This window comes from Lynx rufus, unplaced genomic scaffold (genome assembly GCF_022079265.1).
Source record: "Lynx rufus isolate CCGP_SWC_20201006 ecotype Redwood Valley unplaced genomic scaffold, mLynRuf1.p SCAF_6, whole genome shotgun sequence".
NCBI lineage: Eukaryota > Metazoa > Chordata > Mammalia > Carnivora > Felidae > Lynx > Lynx rufus.
In genome coordinates this window covers 144,816,826-144,833,290 of record NW_025814878.1, presented here as the reverse complement: position 1 = coordinate 144,833,290, position 16,465 = coordinate 144,816,826, and the positions used below count along the sequence as shown (strand labels likewise).

At 50.6% G+C, this 16,465-nt stretch overlaps 3 non-coding genes across 3 annotated transcripts; 2 read left to right on the top strand and 1 right to left on the bottom strand.

The window, feature by feature from the left end:
• The first annotated feature begins 7,142 nt into the window (after nucleotides 1–7,142).
• Nucleotides 7,143–7,214, top strand: TRNAA-CGC (transfer RNA alanine (anticodon CGC)). Its single transcript has one exon. It is a non-coding gene; the product is annotated as a tRNA-Ala (tRNA).
• A 3,754-nt stretch (nucleotides 7,215–10,968) lies between these two features.
• Nucleotides 10,969–11,041, bottom strand: TRNAK-UUU (transfer RNA lysine (anticodon UUU)). The gene has a single exon. It is a non-coding gene; the product is annotated as a tRNA-Lys (tRNA).
• Nucleotides 11,042–16,167: 5,126 nt separating this feature from the next.
• On the top strand, nucleotides 16,168–16,239 carry TRNAA-CGC (transfer RNA alanine (anticodon CGC)). The gene has a single exon. It is a non-coding gene; the product is annotated as a tRNA-Ala (tRNA).
• Nucleotides 16,240–16,465: the final 226 nt, after the last annotated feature.

Here is a 16,465-nt window from a genome sequence, read left to right as displayed (position 1 = left end):
ATTCCCCTGACAAGGCTCAGAACCTTTGAGGACTCCTTCGGGTTGGGCTGGCTGGAGGCCCCAGGACCAGGGGGCTCCCCAGTACACGCCGCAACAATTCAATCAAAGTCTTGTATCTGCTACTTATATTGAAACAATTATTGGGTTAATCACTTGACTTAAAGTGTGAATGAAGTAGTCTCTGACCTCAAGGGGTTGGGAGTACAAAAGATTAGAAGGCAATTACATCAAAACCCACAAGAATTCTTGGTAACCTACTCTCCAGTCTTACCAGCTGTAGCGTGAAGCCATCTCATAACTACAAAGTTGAGAGAAAAGAGACCACTGGAAATAGGAGACATTTTTGTTTTGTATATGGTGGTGCTCAAGTTCTTCTTTCCCAGGAGGTATTTCCTGGGCTTTATTGATTGCAGGTGGAGAAGGCAGGCATGGTATAGAAAATAAAGCCCCAAGTCAACTGTAGACAGATGACACTTGAACGTGGATGTGGACAAGATGGTCAAGAGAGACTGGATTGGAACTTGTTTGTAGCACGAGAGAAAGAAACTGTGGAGAGGAAGAGAAAGTTCCATCTTGGGAGTTTCGTGGGTGTGGCTTGAAAATAATATAAAAAGAGGTTTTAGGCCAGTGAACGGGTGTCTGGGAGAGACTGGCCAGGCAGGTAAGGTTGTAAGAGCAGGATGGTATCATACAGTCTAGAATTTATTATCCTTTCTTTATGGATCTAGGTTGAGGTTATAGATATAGTGGGTCTAACACAACGGACTTAAAAAATAACATCTTTTTGTTAAAGTCTTATTAAATCCAGTTGATTTTTTATTTTTTTTAAGTAAGCTCTATACCCAAACACGGGGCTTGAACTCATGACCCCAAGATCAAGAGTCACATGCTCTACCAGCTGAGCCAGCCAGATGCCCCAACGGAATGGGCTTTTGGTTTAAAAAGTGAGGGTTTCGAAGAACCACAGAAAATAAGTGAAATATACATATATTTTGCAGGATGCTGCAAAAAACCTGCCACTGTCAAAGATGGTTCAATGGGAGGCTGTGTTTCTGGCATATGTGAAAGTTCTGGCTTCGGTTCCTGATGGATCTAGGGCGGCTCTGTCTTCCCCTGACTCTGGAAATAGGGAATTGTCTCCTTTCTCCCCCTGTCTTGTCACAAGATCCAGTGGGTTGTTCCTACACAGAGTGATAGGCACAACATAAGAAAGAAATGAGTGTAAAGCCACAAGTAGCCACCAGATTAATCAGCTTTTCCAACCAGAGCTACCATTTTGCAATATTGCTGAAGAGAAAGGAACATAGAACTTTCCTGAGAGGAAAAAGAACTTCTGAACTCCCTGCGGGTCCTTGCTGTTACTATTTTAATTTTTTTTTTACATTTTTATTTATTTTTGAGAGAGAGACAGGGCACGAGTGAGGGGGGGAAAGAGAGAGGGAGACACAGAATCTGAAGCAGGCTCCAGGCTCCAAGCTGTCAGCACGGAGCCTGACGTGGGGCTGGAACCGACTGAGCCACCCAGGTGCCCCCTTGCTGTTACTATTTTAATCTATACAAACTTCATTGCAGACTTGATCGCTGGGGTCAGACATCTCGACCCTGAGTTGGTCATCCATATTAGTGACTTAGGTGGGCATTACTGGCAGGAAGCATGACACTTCTTTTCACTGTAGAGCCTACTACATCTAAGTAACAATTTATAGAGGTTTCAGAAGGCTCTAATCTCTGAGTCGGGAACTCTGTAGATATCTCTTATCCTAAGGATCCTAAGGCCCTCCATGAAAAGGAGGGCCCTTGGAGACTAGGTGGTAAGAAGGGTTCAAAATTATCCATTGGTATCAGAAGATAAGGGTATTGATCCAATTTCAATTGTGAGCTCTTAATTTTCTAGTTGGAATTAAACATTTTATCCATTAAGCTACATTGTTAATTCATGCCCAAGTTTCTCGATGCTAACACAAAGCCTAAAGCCACATAACGGTTTCAAGAATTTTCTGTTTCTTGCTTCTAATGCAGAAACAAATTAACCTAAAAACAACAAAAACCTGGAAGAAATCCTGTTCATGCCTCTGTACTTACTAGCATAATACACAGTAAAACCTTGGATTGCGAGTAACTTGTTCTGTGAATGTTCTGCAAGGTAAGCAAACATTTCTAATACGTTTTAACTTGATAAACAAGCGATGTCCTGGAGTATGAGTCGTCTGTGACACCAAATATCACGTGATCACAACTGAGCCAATGGCGTGCGCTCTCTCTCTCTCTGGGATTGTGGGTGATCATCTCCCATGCTCGGATGCTGGGTCTCAGGCTGCTGTGTTTGGCAGAAATCAGTGATTTTTCAGCACGTTGGAAGGTGCCCGTAACTGGCACTAGTGTATTTTTTGTTACTTCCAAACACCTATGGACAGTCCTTTGCTTTTCCATCCAAGAGTGAGCTTAGGAATCCTTTGCTTCATTTTAGGTCAGGCTGCCTGCAGATGTAGACCCTTTCCTCTGCTGCCTTATTGCCAGTTACATTAAATACAGTCTGTGACGAGTATTTTAATTATTTAAATTTAAGTATTATATTATTAATACTGTGCTGTAGTCAACATCCTTGCAAGCATATACAATGGCCCCCGTGCAGGAAAAGGTTCCATTGAACCAAGAGATAGCAGTGATTCCGTTACTGATAGTGAAAGTCGTCCTATGCAATAATCCTCCTCTCTTGTCTCCCTCACACCAGCCACCAAGGTTTTCAAAGGTAAGTGCAGGTCAATTTGTTTTTCTTTATATTTTGTATTTTCTTTATCATTTTGTATTATATTACAGTATTGTCATTAAACACCGTAATCATTTTTATATGAATATCTTTGGGTTGTGGAACGAATCATCTGAGTTTCCATTATTTCTTATGGGGAAATTCGCTTTGATATACAAGTCCTTTGGATTACAAGCATGTTTCCAGGACGACCTATGCTCAGAAACCCAGGTTTTACTGTAATTCTGGTCAAGCCACCTATGGCTTTTGGTCAATTCTGAATTCTGGTCAATTCACCTTTTAAGTGAATCCCTCACTCCCTAAATCCAACATGGCTGCAAATCCTGTGTCAGTCTACACTCTTCCTTGTTCTCAAATCTGTCTTTCCATTTTCACGCCTACATCCACTCTTTTGTTCACCCATCTAAATCTTGTAAGAGTCTCTAAAGAGGATTAGTGGGTTGCCTACATTGGAACAATGGTGTTCTCATTCTACTGCAACTCTGGCTTTGCCCCCTCAAAGTCTTGACTTCAGAAGCCAGTTGAGAAGAGATGAGGCTGTATGGACAGAGATGCCCACACTATAAACACCATAGTGAGTTTCCTAAGAGAAAGCCAGGTTTCAATTAGCTTCTTCTAAGACTTAGAAATGTGTAGGGGAAAGGAAAGAGTAGCTTGAACAGGGCCTGAAATCCTGAAGTCTCGCACCAAAGACTAAACCTTCACCAACAGAGCCATACCACTCCCTAGGCAAAGAGATCATTGATGTCTAGTCAAGTGGATTTTTGCCTGGTACTTTTTCTTTATTCCAGGTTTTCATGTGGATTTTGCCCCCACTTATACCAGAGACGTTCAAGCCTGAATGCCGCAGTCAACACGCTCCCCACATAGGGACACATGGGGTTTCAGGAAAGCTGGCTTCATATGGTTCTTGCAGGAGCTACCTGTAACAGAGGCTCTTGCAAGGAGGTCCCCCCCACCAGCCCGCGCATGCTCACAGTGTTCTCCAGCAGCAGCAGCACGAGCAGCCTGGCACTGCCCAAGCCACGACAGCTCTGGACTCTACAAGTCGGGTCTTCCTGTGGGACAAACGTGGTCATCACCTTCTCTTTCCCGGAGAAAGGGGACATTGCCCATTGTTTTGTATTCAGAAGATGGGGAGAAGGATGTGGTGGGCCACCTGTAGATACGTCTCCTTTTGGATGATGGCACTTTTCCAGTAAGTTAACTGAATGCAATTTCTGGGTGCTTGACCTTCCAGGCTAATGGTTCCCAAACTGGCCGATTACCAGAATCACTGGGGAGACTTCAAAGTCACGGAAACTACTGATGGGTTTCCTTAACGGTGTCCAGCGCTTCATCCACAATCAGGGCTCTGTGTTCTATGTGATGAAGCTGAAGACTTCTCTAGGCCTCTGGAGGTTTTCCAAGGTCTTAGATTTTGCAAAGGTTTTGTAAAACCTAGTGTCCCAGCTCACATATTTGCCTCTCTGTGCTTTCTTTATTTAGGCAAGAATCTGTCCAAACAAGGCTCTGCGATAAATTGTAGCCTTTTCTTCCTTTCCTCTTCCTTCGTCTTTGTATGGGGGTCTCCTGAACTAGAGCTGAAGCATCCACTAACTGGGTCTACACCAGGGATTACTAGAGCAGTGATTGTGAAACACACTGTTCTCCACCTATGACCAAGTTTTGTGACCAGTTCAGTTCTCTTCTGTCTCATCTCCCCCACAGTAGCCCAGATTTTGAGATCTGTGTTTACATCACTCATCTCGCCATGCTTTGTCTCTCTCCAAGGTTCTTACTTTATTCCACTTGTATCTTTTCTCCAACCTGGATGTAATTTCCCTGAGGTGACACACTGCTAATCTTCTATCTGCCCCTCTGCACTATCTTACCGGTTATCAAAAACCAGAAAATTAAAATTAAATTAAAAACCACCAAATCGATAAAATCACATTTAGTATGAGTTTATTGTGCATACATAATAGCTCATGAACTGGGAGCTTTCAGATGTAAAGCTGATACAAAGCTCAAGGCATGACATCACAGGATGGCTTCTAACGTGAAAGTGGGGAAGCTCTTTAATTTTTTAAAATGCTTATTTATTCTTGAGAAAGAGAGACAGAGGGAGGGGCAGACACAGAATCCGAAACAGGCTCCAGGCTCCAAGCTGTCAGCACAGAGCCTGAGCAGGGCTCGAACTCACTAACGGTGAGATCATGACCTGAGCCGAAGTCTGACGCTTAACCGACTGAGCCGCCCAGGTGCCCCGATGAAGCTGTTTCATTTTTATAGGGATTGGATATTGCAGTGATTTCCAGATGGCAGGGATTGGTTAGAAGCGATTAGCTTACACCATTTTTAAGCAGATGACTTGGTTCTTTTCAGGCATTTACAAGGGACAACCCACATTACACTTGTGTTCATGAGATAGGCTGCATTCACTGTGGCTTATGTGGCTTATGTGGTCCTGTCTGCTCAGGCAATTTTCAAGTCTGGTCTCTATTTTGTATTTAATTTTAACAGGGTCTTCCTTGCTTAGAAGTCACAACAGAAGTTGAAAGAAAAGGGAACTGGAGACAGAGGTGAATATTCCACCTGGGACTCCCCCTGGTACTTGAGCTGACCTTGGAGTCGGCTGCACTCAGGGGATCTTAGCGGCGGGATCTTTGGTCTAGCATTCAGATACCCTTCTCACTGCAGAGGCGCAAAAAAGACTCAGGCTAAGATTTTGTGAACTAGCGAAGCTAAATACAGCAAACCTTGTTCTACCAACTGTGAGATCCTAGGATAACCCGGTAGGCAGGGCAACCATCCATTGTAGAGGGTTTGCTGGAGTGTGGGGTGTACCCAGGTGCCCAGCTCGGGCTCACCTGCAGGAGAGGCTGGGTGTGTTCCTGGATTCCTTCAACACAGCTTCCCTCTTTCCCCTTCAAGGTTGTGCACGTCCAAGCAGCATCAGCACAAGGAAGACCAGAAGGAGTGAGCAGGAAGAAAGACCACGCTCACTCGGGGGTCTCTGGAAAGGAGAGGAATAAGGGTGCCATCGCCCCCACGAAGAGGCTCATGCCCCTGCCCATGGCGCAGCTCACCAATGAACCGGAGAGAAAAACAAAGACCAAAGAAGAGGACGGCCCTCGCACAATGTTTGTTAAATTTCCTTCTGGGTTCTCAGTTGCACTTGTGTGAAGCTTGAGGCGCAGAAGACGTGCCCACTGATCGTCCCCTCCTTTTCCTTAGTCCAGATCAATCACCAATCGTGACAGGGTATGGACCCCCAACTTCTGAGAGAGGGAGCAAGGGAGGGATTTCTCGAGGAACGCAGTGCTTGCTGAACTGTTCTGAACACGGAAACTATCAGTGTCCATGAAGGTGGAGGTGTGGCCGAAATACCCGGGGAGAGCCCGGGAATGATGGTCTAAAAGTCCCAGATCTCCCATTTGGAAGGTCAGGTGTCTCCTTACGTGTCACCTGATTGCAAACATCCAGACGCGCTCGTGTCTCCGGTAAATCTTGCAGAGAATCAAGGGGGGGGGCGGGGCCCTTCAATTACACTTAACGTCCTCGGGTCTTTAAACGCAGATCCCCCCGAAGGACATCCGTCAGCACTCCACGGGGCTCAAGTCGGTAAGCAGGCCGCCGAGCGAACGGCCTCTTCCTCGGTCTTTCCCGGACAGACCACTCCCGCTTGCTCTTCGGGGTCCAGGATCCCCCCCCCACCCCCAAGCACCCAGGGCACCACTTGGAGGTCTCCCCGCGTTCTTTGATTTTATTCTTTCGAATATCTGCACCCACAGCAGGCTTTCCGCTGGGTCAGCGGGTGTCCCAGGGAAGGACTTTGCCGGCTTCGCTCGGTGCCCCAACTTTGCTCGGCTGCCCCCTGCCTGCCCTGCGCCCCGGTTCTTCCCTCCAGTGCGGGACGAAGTCACTTCAGTTAAAGTGGAGGCAGTTCTGAGTCTGTTGTTCGTACAACCCTTTGTGGACCTGACCCTCGGGGGGGGGGGACCCACAGAGACAGCGGAGCGGACGCGGACGTCTCCCAGCGCGCGGCGCCAGAACACGCAGGTGCACCTGCGGCCGCCGCGGCGCGGGGCGCGGGGCGCGTCCGTCTGAACGTCGGCGCTGCGGTCCGGGTGGGAGACGCGAGCTTTCCCGGCGGAGGCCACGCAGGCCCTGCCCTGAGGAGCGGGCCCGGAGCAGGTACCCGGGTGGGGGTGGGCGGCTCTCGGGTCAGCAGGGGCGCTATTCCGACCAAGCCGCTAAATGCTCTCCAGTTTGGCGAGTTTGGAAGCAGCGAAGTTTAGCCCAGTAGACTCTGCCGGCCGGTTCTTAGATGGTAAAAAAAGGAAAAATAAAAGTGCTATTTTATGAAGCAGGAGAGAGGGACGCAGGCCGGGGGGGTGTAGCTCAGCGGTAGAGCGCGTGCTTCGCATGTACGAGGCCCCGGGTTCAATCCCCGGCACCTCCAGCCCGAGTTTTCTCCGGGATCAGGGAATCTGCAGTTTTGTTTTTATTGTCACGCACCACCCCCGCCCCGCGCCCGCAGCAGGTGAAAGAAGGAACCCCGCCCACCATCCGACCTCCTCCAGGGTCTAATTACGGACGGCGTCCGGAAAGGGCAGGACGCACACAGGACAGGGAAGACGAAACCTGAACCCGCGTTCAGGTCCTGTTCTGTGACAGCAGGGGGTCTGACCCCACACCGCGACCCCAGGCCTCTGCGTGCCCCGCGCGCGCACCCCTGCGCGACCACCGCCCGTCACCGCATGGCTGGGGTGCGGGGGCCGGAGCCCAGATCTGCTGGGGGGCGACCCGGAAAACACCCCGCGACCCAACCGCTGCGCTGGGGGCCGCGGACTCGGGAGAAGCCCCACTTAGGAATGGGGGGCGGATTTCCTCAGGCCTCGTCCGGGGGGTGGGGTTCCCTCGGGTCTCGGCCCCGGGCGGGGGGTTCCTTGGGCCTCGCGCCGGAAACCCCCGAACTGCGCACGCGCGCAGCTGGCATAAAATCCTCGCGTGTCCGCGAGCAACCCTTCCACGCCGCCTCCACCCGCGCACGGGGTTCTCGCTCCTCAGGTGCGAGTCCCTGTCGGGGTGACCTGCTTGACCCGAACCGTGGTCCCTGCCCTCCCGCCCCAGACCAAGTCCCCGCGGCCCCGGCCCATCCGAGAGTTTCCACCTGTCGCTGTCCTGGAAGTCTCCTGCCTTCTGCCCCACTTGGCGGTCTTCTGGAAGGTCACCGCGCACTCGTGACGGATTCAGTAAGTTTGCATCCCCTCAACCGGCTTCTTCAACCGTTTCTAGCACTTGTTTCTAGAACGCTAAGGAAAGTCATAAAAGGGAACACACGTGTTAAGGTCCCAGCAAGGATCCGAGCGAGAGATGAAGCCCAGAGGGGCAGTGTGTGTGTGTGTGTGTGTGTGTGTGTGTGTGTGTGTGTGTGTGTGTGTGTGTGAGCTGTGTGTGTGTTGTGTCTGTGTGTGTGTGGTGTGTGTGGTGTGTGTGTGTGTGTGCAAGAGTGGTTGTGGGCACACGGAGGGAAGGGTGGGAATAGATAGATGTGTAAGTTCCCTGTGTTTCCTGAAACAAGGTGTGGGTAACAATTCCAAATTCCTTCATTTCTAAACATGATTCTACGTTGGGTGGATGTATCACAATGCGTTACATTTTCATTTTCTTTCGGGTGCTAGTCGGTGTATCACAGGGTAGGAATTCTGCAAAACCTGAGCCTCAAAACAAGCTTTGCTGTCCCCTGAGTACAAACAAAATCTCCCCTCTCCCAGGCTACGGGGCCGGGAGGGGTGAGGCTGGGCCGCTCACAGGCAAATGGAACAGACACGGGCTCAGGGGGCCCTGTTGTTACAGCAGCTGTCACCTGTGTGTCCGTCACTGTCACCGCCTAGAGCACAGGCGTCCCAGGCGCCCAGACCCTCCCAGCTCAGAAACACTCTTCGGACGCCGCGTCTGTGTCAGGGCGCGAGGGCTGCTCTCAGATTCCTTTTCAAGTGACCTGGCTGTTGTCTTCAATTTTCCTTCTGGTGATTCTTGGCAGGGACGAGAGCTGGCACTCGGTGTTTTCCCTTCCAGGAGCACCTATGTGCTTCCCGTGACTTTCGTAACCTCCGGGGTTAAGTAGGAAGGCTCTATAGGGCCTCAGGCTCGGCACCGGGGCAGAGCCGCGAGAGCGCCTGCCGCGCTGGGACCCCCGCCAGTGTCGTCTCCGAGGGAATCCACGTGCTGGGCGCGCTTTTGGGGAAATGGCTGACAGCTGGGCCCCCCCACACGGCCAGGCCACGGGACGCAGATGGCCCTCCAGGTCAGTCCCTGCGGGCTCAACCTCCGTGGTTCCGCGGGTTTCCACGCCGTCATAGCGGGGTCCCTGACGCCCCACTGCTCCCGGCTCCCAGAGGCCTGCTAGAAAATGCGCAAGAAAGGGTACGAAGGGAAAAACTCAGTTGTCTCTGGAAGTCTGGGTCCAGATGGGAAGAGAAGACCGAAAATCTTCATCCACTAACGGAAACGGGGCGGGGGGTGGGGGGGGACGACCACGTATCTGGCAGTCCTGGAACGCGACGGACTTGAACCGGGTAAGAAACACCACCTGCGGGCGATGGCCGCGTCCGCGGAGAGCTGGGGTCCCGAACCGGGTTTCCACCTGTAAGGGGAAGGCAGAATGGTGACGCTGAAGTGACGGAGCCCTGAGCGCTGCACCGGGGGGGGGGGGGGGTTAGGAATTTCTGGAAAACAGAAGAACGGCTGCTTGAAGCTGGTTTTGGAGCCTGGGGTTCCTGCTTCAAGGGTCTTTCTGCGGCGGTCGGCTGGCGCCGGGTCCCACTGATCCGTCGAGAAAGCGTTTCCGTTCCATCGGGGAGCCGGGCGTGGGACGCAGGGAGAGGGCCCGGGGCGCGGGGGAGCGCGGCGTGGGGGGCGGGGCGCGGAGAACCGGGAGCACGGCGCGGGGCTCGGGGAGCCAGGCGTGGGGCGCGGGGATCCGGGAGCGGGGTCCAGGGCGCGGGGTTGACGTGAGGGCCCGTGCGGGCGGCGCGGCCACAGCCGGACCCGCGGGCGCCCGGGGGACGCTCTCCGCCTTAGGCCACCGAGTGTCGTAGCCCCGCGGGGCTGCACAGAAAGATTCACTACTGAGAAGCTCCCCGGACTGAAAATGTAGCAGAGATCCGGGAAGCCCCGACTCCGAGACCTTGGGACCCCGGAACCCGGTAGCCGTGGACCGCGAAATTAGGAAGGCTTCCTGGGGGAGGAGGCGGAAGGAGAGAGGAGTGAGGCGTGGGTGATGCGAACGAGGGCGGAGGCGAGGTGAGGCTGCCACCCGGTGACCTGGGGACACCCGGGTCCGGGGGCCTCGACCCAGCCGGACCCGAAGATGCCCGGGAAGGTTCTGGGTCTCAGGAGAAGGAATCCAGCACAGAGGCGACACAAGCAGGAACGTTTACTGAAGCGGATAGTACAGTCTGCAGATGTGAGAGCAGGTGTGTGTGTGTGTGTGTGTGTGCGTGTGTGTGTGTGTGAGCGCGCGAGGACGAGCCGCCATCCCCGAGGGGTTGGGTTCCCCTCCCCCATGTTTCACCGCCGGTTGGGAACCGGGGGACAGAATGTTCAGGACTCGGGCCTGGTCTCCCACGTTTCCTCCTCTCTTGCTCGGAGCCTCCCGTGCTGGCGCCGCCACGCGGGGCCCGTCCGTGAGACGGGGCTTCTCGGGGAGCGCGGCCCGGACGCGCCTCTGACCCCCGCTCCCGCCCCCCCGCCCCCCCGCGGCTGGGCACGGCCTCCTCCGCGCCGGCTTCCAGGCTTCCTCTTCGAGCCTAAGGAACCGCCACCCGACAAGGCGCGGAGGGTTTGCGTGCGGATCTGTACACGGGAGGAGGATGTGGACAGGTGGGTGGGAGGCCCGGCCAGCTCCGCATCTTTCCTCTGCCCTCCAGGTACGAGGAAGGACCGGTGGGGCGGACACTTCTGTCCCACGAGAAAATCCACCCGTTCTTACCCAAACTGTGGGATTTGAGGTCGTCGGGGGCGGGGAGATCCTTTCCAAACCCACTCCCTCCTCAGAGGAGGCACCACTCTCCGCCTTGGTGCAGGGGCCCTCATCCGCCCCATTCGCAGCACCACTCCCCCGCCTGGATCCAATCTGCTTGACACGGGAGGGGAGAACTGTTCAAACACTTTTTGGATGTGAGAATTCAGGGGGAAAAGGTCAACCTCTCCGCCCGAACAGGGACTTGAACCCTGGACCCTCAGATTAAAAGTCTGATGCCCTACCAGCTGAGCTACTCGGGCTCCCGTACTGGGACTCCTCTGACCGCCTAGGAAAGGTCAGGGCAGTCGCCTGATGTTGACCGTTTTTTTTGTTGACAACGTGTCGAAAGCAGCCGCTTGCACGCGGAACTCAGGTGCCCCGTGTGGGATAAACGGGGTCCCCTTTATTAAGGCGAGGAGTGGCGCCCCGTCTGGGGCGGATGAGGTCCCCTTTACGAAGCTGTAGGCAAAGCACCTCTCCCGCTGGTTGGTACGTTGTGGTGTTTCCTCCAGAAGTGAAGAGGAACCCCTGAATTCCTTCTGATAAGATGCTTCATATTTCATATTCTTCTACAATCTTTTTTCTTTCTGATATCTAAAGGCTGATACATTTTTTCTGTGAATGATCTAAGATTGTCTTCTAACCAAATCATTCACTCATAAAATGGGTGTGTTAAGATTGAAAAGAGGTTTCTGACTTTCTGCCAGTACATATTCCCTCCATAACTTCCTGCAGGCAGAAACCCATATTTAAATTTTCCACAACCCTCGGAATCCCTTAATATTCCAGAAATTACTTTGCAATCCACTGGGGAGAGAAATTCTTGGGTTCACACACACACACACACACACACACACACACACACATTCAGAAGGTTGATAATATACTTTTTAAAAGCTATTCGAGTATGTATTTGCTTTAAAAACAAAATGTGTAACAGTAAAAAGATAAGATATATATTTGAAAAGAGATTCAGATATATGTACTTTCAACAAGGGAAGTTATCATAAAAAAGGTGAAATTCACATCTGAAAGGACACTTAGACATACATTTGAAAAGATAGCAACTCACAGTATATATCTTGGGGCAGTTGAAATAAAGGAAGTTTCCAAAGGAATTTTTAAAGGTTAAGGTAGACTTACCAGGTTCTGGGTTGGGGGTGGGGGGCGGTCAGGATAATGTTAAGCTAAGGTTCCCTTTTGCCCCCAGCAAAGTGCCATCATCGAGGCAGCTGAACTCCTAGAGGGAGGTCACTCTGCCAGTTTCAAGGACTTGCCAATGGCTGTAGGCAGTAAGGGAATTTAATTTTTCATTTGCCTTAGTTTCCCCCATCACCATGGCCAGCACTTAAACCCCTTTCCTTAGTTCTTGGGTGGCCAGGAGTGTCCCGGGAATATCACACGTGTCCCACCTGGGGTGGGGGGGCAGGGAACGGGTGCTGTAACCTGTACTTTGCCCTCAGCTTGCCCCACGCTCCCTCATCAAAGCCAGTGAGTTGTAATCTTCCATTATGGGTAAAGATGGTCCATTTAATAATTGAAGAGACAGAATTTGGGTAGTTACCTGGAGAAAAATTGATTCCATATTCCACAGCGTATAGCAGAATGAATTCCAAATAGTGTTTCCAGTTGTGATTCAAAAATCCAAAATTATTTAAAGAAAAATATTGACAAATTTTATTTCAAGAGAGCATCTGAAAGACTGGTCAGAGTATAGTAGTTTTTCTTCAGTATATTTACTCTTTTCCTACTTTCCAAATTTTATACAACAAATATGTACTATTAGAATAATCATGGAGTCAAACAAAACAAAACCTTCTGTAGGACAGAGTGAAAACCCACAAGCAAAGTCAAAGAGAAATCTCAGACTGGGAAAATAGAATTGCCCTTCATATCACAAAAAGGATAGTTTCCACACGTCACTAAGTGTAGGCTTGATTAGGGTGTAAGAGAAAACATGCGCAAAATCTCAGTGACTTCACAATAAAAGCTTATCTCTGGCACATTACATCCCCCCCCCCCATCCGTGGGTGGCTGATGGCTCTCCTCACCAGCATTCTCAACCTGGGATTGAGAATTAGGATGATAAAGCAGTGTAGGGGAGGAAAAACGTCTTTTTCTCCTACCCAGTTTAAATTCACTGCCTGGGGCCCTGCAAATTAAACTGACCTAAAACACGAACAAGGGGAACGTGAGCAGATGTGGGCTAAGGCACGCAGCCTGTGTTATGTGGCACTATTTCATGATGGAGCTAAAACGTGGGCTGATCCAGCATCTTAGCAGAGAGGAACACATCTGTAGAGAAGTGACAAAATAGAGGAAAAGGGTTTGGGACTTTCCTGCAGCAAACTGCGGGAAGGTCTGTTGGTACACATGCATTGCAGCACCAACCTTCTACTTCTCCACGGCCAGAAAACTTCCCCAGGAGGGGGAATTTGTGACAGCCCTCATTTCTCAGAAGTGTCTGCTTTTACTCAGATAAAGGAAGTTGTGGGAACGTCTTTTCAAATCTGCTGATTCTCATTTACCGCCAACTAAAAAATAATCGTTTTGCCAAAATGGCATATTCTGGGGTGGCAGACTTCAGCTTCTATCTAGAACAGTGTCCGTTGCTATTTCAGAGGGAAAGTGAGCTATGAAGAATTAGGCACCTGCTTTTAAAGTTCAAGAGAGAAGCCACATGCATCCATTTACTCATTTGGGTGGGGAAAAAAATGGTCACACCTAACTTCAAGGGAGCCGAGAAACATGTTCTGAACGCACACCCAGAAAAGGAGAAGAGACGTATTTGGGAAAATACCAATTACTACGCCCCCATACATATAAAAGGAGCCTATGTATCAATTAGAAAGATATCCAAGATTTAGCAGAAAATTTGGCGAAGAATATAAAAAGATGGTTCACAGAAGGGAGATAGAAATGGGTCTTAAATATATGAATTATGAAAAGATGCCCAAACTCATCGGAACAGAATTGGACACCAGAGCTAATCCGATTATGCACCAAATGGGTTGGTTATGAGTTGGTATTTAATAAAACTGAGTAATGGATATGCGGAAATTCATTATAACATCCTTTTTGTTCTTATCTATGTCAAAATGTTCTTCAGTAAAAAGGAAAGGAAAATTACACTAATTAATTCACACAAAAAGAAATAGAAAGTCTAAATAAATGCATATATATTACAGAAATTAAATCAACAAACAATGACCTTCCAAAACAGAAAGTACCAGAGCCAGATGGGTTCATTGGGGAATCATACCAAACATTTAAAGAAGAAGTTATGCCAATTCTCAACAATTTCTTCCAATAGATAGAAGCATCAGGAATACTTACTAATTCATTTTATGAGGCCAGCATCACCCTAACAGAAAAACCAGACAAAGGCATTCCTATAAAGGAAAGTTAAGACCAATATCTTTCATGAACATAAATGCAAAAATCCTTTAAAAAATAGCAAATCAGGGGCGCCTGGGTGACTCAGTCGGTTGAGCATCCGACTTTGGCTCGGGTCCTGATCTCACGGATCCGTAAGTTCCAGCCCCGCATCGGGCTCTGTGCTGACAGCTCGGAGCCTGGAGCCTGCTTCCGATTCTGTGTCTCCCTCTCTCTGCCCCTCCCCCACTCGTGCTCTGTCTCTCAGTGTGAAAAATAAATTAAATAAATAAATAAATAATAGCAAATCAAATCCAACAATGTGCAAAAAAGAATTAAACATGATGCCCACGTGGGGTTTACTGCAGGTACGCAAAGCTAGTTGGACGTTTGAAAATCAGATGACCTAATCCACCACATCAACAGGCTAAAGATAAATCACATGACCATATCAATAGATGCAGAAAAGCATTTGATAAAAATCCAACTTCGTTTATGATAAAAATTCTCAGCAAACTCAGAATAGAAGGGGAAATCTTCAGCTTGATAAAGAGTATGTATCTACAAAAATCCCGTAGCTAACGTTATGCTTAACCATGAGACACTCGAAGCTTCTGGCTAAAGTCAAGAGTAAGGCAAGGAGGTCCCCTCAGCACTCCCCAATATCCGTGAAGTACCAGCTCACAGAGTGACACTAAAAAGAGAAATCAAGGGTGTAGGGAAGGAAGGCCTGCATTGGTCCATCATTACTCCCCAAGCGTGTTAGGGCTCCCTTTCAGTGTTGCGCCTGGTAGGAGTTTTGACAAATGGATAATGGCACCATCACAGCATCACTCGGAGTGGTTTCTGGCTCCAAGAAACGAGTTTCCTCATCCCACACGCCCCCAGCACTAGGTGGTGCTGGTGTTCTGGGTTTGGGCCATTCCACCCAGTAGGCGTGTCCTGGCGTCTCATTACTGCTGTCACTTGCACCTCCCTGATGACATATGTGGGACATCCTTCCCGGTGCTTACCTGGACTCCGCATGTCTCCTTTGGTGAGTGTTAATGTATTGGGCCTGTTTGGTTTGCTTTGGTTTTAATCAGAGGTTTGTTTTCTCACTGTTGAGTTTTAAGAGTTTTTGCACCCTTGGGATACCGGTCCGCTATCAAATCCGTGCCTTGAAAGTATTTCTCCCAGTCTACGGCTTGTCTGGTGAAGTCCCACTCGTCAGTTTACTCTTTTTATGGGTCCTGCGCCTTCGCTGCTGTCACAGTTTCTTCTGAACAGTCGCTGTTCTCTCCTGTCTAACTTCCGAGGTGAGAGGAGACCCTGGAGGGTGGCTGCCGCGGGGTCTGCGGTAGTTCAGGGGGTCTGGTGCGGGCTCCCTCCGCTCAGCCTTGCGGTGGGGGGGGGCTCAGGTGAGCTGGTGCGGGTCCCCCTCTTCCGCGCAGCCCTGCGGGGTCTCAGCTGGACGCGATCAAACAGAAGCTGGCACGTGGTCAAGAAAAGAGGGAAACAAGGAATCGCCGGCTGCTCAAATGGAAGACTCTTCACGAAGTCCAGGCTCGCCGTGTCCGCCGCGGTGACAGCCGGAGCCGAGCCGTGGCCTCCGGGGACGAAGATGTGGGCAGGATTTCCACGTTTTCATCTACCTGGACAGGTGTTTCTCTGAGCGGGATCAGGTCGGGGGCGGCACCTCCCCAGATTCATTCACCTTTCCAACATGTGGGTCGCATTTTCCATAAGTCCGTGGCTGGTGGAGGGTTCTCGCCAGGGTCCCCGAGGACCCCCGCGTGCGCCCTGCCCGGTGCTCGGTGAGGCCGGCGGGATGGGAAGCAGGCGTCCGCAGCTCTGCTCGCTGCAGCCTAGAGCTGGAAGCTGGCGCCGCGTGCGGGATGCAGGCCCTTGGCGACACCCAAGGAGGCTGCAGACGGGATTCCTCCTCGCCGACCGCCGCGCGCAGGCCCAGCGCCGAATAACCCGCGCTTTTAACAGGACAGGGAGGCTGCCCGGCCGGCGCCCTGCGCCAGGGGATGTAGCTCAGTGGTAGAGCGCATGCTTCGCATGTATGAGGCCCCGGGTTCGATCCCCGGCATCTCCACGGTAGCATTTTATCCCCATCCTTCCCCAGTTCAGCCTCTGCTCTAGAATCGCCAGAGAAAACAGTTTTGTTTTTTTTTTTTAGCCTGTTCTCATTTTTGCTGTTGCCATTCTCTTTAGGTCGAGCTATTTCCCGTCTGCCTATTTATTTTACTGCCATTTCATTAACTACCCACAGTAACTAACATTCCCTGCTTTCTGAAAACTCTCCTGGGGTGCAAAGCCAG